Source organism: Pelobates fuscus, chromosome 2 (genome assembly GCF_036172605.1).
Source record: "Pelobates fuscus isolate aPelFus1 chromosome 2, aPelFus1.pri, whole genome shotgun sequence".
NCBI classification, from domain to species: Eukaryota; Metazoa; Chordata; class Amphibia; order Anura; family Pelobatidae; genus Pelobates; species Pelobates fuscus.
Genome location: NC_086318.1, coordinates 201,123,865 through 201,126,488, shown reverse-complemented (window position 1 = coordinate 201,126,488; position 2,624 = coordinate 201,123,865). Strand labels below are relative to the sequence as shown.

At 38.8% G+C, this 2,624-nt stretch overlaps 2 non-coding genes across 2 annotated transcripts; one reads left to right on the top strand and one right to left on the bottom strand.

Annotated features, from left to right (window-relative positions):
* Positions 1–214: 214 nt before the first annotated feature.
* Positions 215–297, top strand: TRNAL-UAA (transfer RNA leucine (anticodon UAA)). Its single transcript has one exon. It is a non-coding gene; the product is annotated as a tRNA-Leu (tRNA).
* A 310-nt stretch (positions 298–607) lies between these two features.
* Positions 608–690, bottom strand: TRNAL-UAA (transfer RNA leucine (anticodon UAA)). Its single transcript has one exon. It is a non-coding gene; the product is annotated as a tRNA-Leu (tRNA).
* Between the last annotated feature and the right edge of the window lie 1,934 nt (positions 691–2,624).

Sequence of the window (2,624 nt, the reverse complement as noted above, 5' to 3'; positions counted from 1 at the left end):
CGGTTCTGGTTACTGTAGTATCCCTTTAAATCTACATGTAGAATATATATATCTTTAGAGCTGATACTGTCACTAAAAATGAAGTCTTATGTCCCTTACATATATAGTATACTCACTGCTACATTTTTATGCCAGACTATTTTATAGTTATGAAATCCCTGATCTAATAAACATATAAAAATTTGTGTTCAGCACTTCACGTATTTAATATGTCACCAGGATGGCCGAGTGGTTAAGGCGTTGGACTTAAGATCCAATGGACGTATGTCCGCGTGGGTTCGAACCCCACTTCTGGTACATGTTTTATACTTCTATCAATTAAAATACAATACAACAAAAAAAAATATTCTGTTATCTAAACAATAATTCCACAAAAAACAAATCCCATAAACTAAAGTATTATGACAAGAAACAAACTCATGTTATAGTTTTTATGTAAATATGTTTATATTCAAGCATTATCACAAAATAAAAATCTCCGCATCAAAATACATTAAGTAGTTTCATACAAACAGAGAGCAAGAATAGTTATATAAAAAAAAAAAAAAAATGTAATATATACTAATTGTAATTTATTTTGTAAAATTAGGAATGAAAAAAAACATTCTACCAGGAGTGGGGTTCGAACCCACGCGGACATACGTCCATTGGATCTTAAGTCCAACGCCTTAACCACTCGGCCATCCTGGTACACACAGAGTCTCGCGCGCACTGCTACTTATAGCACATACACCACGTGACGCCTTTCCGTCGTTTTCATTAAATTAGCAGGAACCGCAATACAATAGGTAAACGCGGATGGACGTTATCGCGAACTGACATGTCTGCTAAGCGCTCGGTAACAATATCCCGCGCAATATGCAGCCACACCTCCATGGCACACGGGGGGAGTGATGGCCACGGGCTCGGGGGACGGAAGCTCATGGAGCGAAAAATATGCAGAACGCGAAGCAAGTTTTCATTTCACTTATTTCATTTATTAATGCAACACATGGTGACCTGCATAGCAGAGAAAAACAACAACCCATTTTATTTACTGCTGGTAGCTTTATTATATAGTGATAGAGTGCAATGTAACAGTGTCATCATACATAATATACATTAAACTAATAGTGATAGATATCAGTGAGAGACTCCAGCTAATGATAAGGCAAAAATAATACAAAATATCTATACACTGACAAGAATGAAACCAAAACAAAATCAAAGAAATTAGAATAAATTCAATACAAATACAAGGAGCTATTAAAAATGCAAAGAAAATGGTTAAGGGGAGGCAAAAAACTGCCCAACGAGGAAGGATTTCAGAGCAACATACCAAGTCATATTATTACATTAAGTCAGGACTACTAGCTTGAAATGCAGGCTTACATGTCATACAGGTATATTGGTGACATCACTTATGTGTCACAGTCAGTGAGTTACATCATAACGACTCAGTCACAATATATTTAGTGGAGTTGACAAGTGAAGCAATTTGCAGCTAGACGTAGTATTGTTATGTTGTCTTGGTAAGTTTCTGCAGAGGTGTCATAACATATGGATGAAAAACTACAGATTACAATTTAAAGGATGATCAACGTAACAAATTAGTATTTTTAAGGAAGATTATTACATCAGGAGAGAAAGTTTTACAAGGTAGATTTTAAGCTCCCCTTATTTTTTTGGAAAATTTTGTTATGTCTTATTATCTGATATTTATTGAAACTTTATATTTTGCATGAATACTGATTTATATTGTTAAAATGCATTACCGTATTTATCGGCGTATAACACGCACCGGCGTATAACACGCACCGGCGTATAACACGCACCTCATTTTTAGAAGGAAATTCCAGGAAATGTCCCCCCCCTCCCATAGTATCCCCCCCCCTTCATCCCATAGTGTCCCCCCCCCTTTCCATAGGATTCTCCCCCCTTTCCATAGTATTCTCCACCCCCTCCCATAGTATTCTCCACCCCCTCATCCCATAGTGTCCCCCCCCTTTCCATAGTATTCTCCCCTCCCATCCCATAGTATTCTCGCCCCCCCTCCCATAGTATTCTCCCCCCCCTCCCATAGTATTCTCCCACCCCCTCCCATAGTGTCCCCTAGTGCACTTTCCCTTGTCCCATAATTACTTACCTGTCTTGAAGCGTGGGCCGGCTTCACAGCACGCACCGCGGTCCAGGAACTTCAATTTCAGGTTCCGGTTTCCGGCGGGACTGAAAGGAAGTGTGCACAAGTGTGACCTGAAATTGAAGTTCCAGTACCGCGGTGCGCGCTGAACACCGTAATTATGGGATATCGGCGTATAACACGCACCCATCATTTTCCCCCTATTTTCAGGGGAAAAAAGTGCGTGTTATACGCCGATAAATACGGTAATTAGGAATCCTGAAGTATAGTGCTCTGAATATCAAACAGAATGCTATTTATAGGTCTAATCCCACTCCAAAGAGTCCATGTGGGACTGTTTAAATTATAGATGGGCTCTCTGAAGGCTATTAAAAGTTAGTTCAAATTTTAAGCAAAAATTACCTATTTTGGAAAAAAGTCAGCTATGCATTCCATTTGTCTATATCATACCTCCCAACATTTTACCTGGACAAAATGGCTACTCCTTAATGTTAGAAGTATGAGT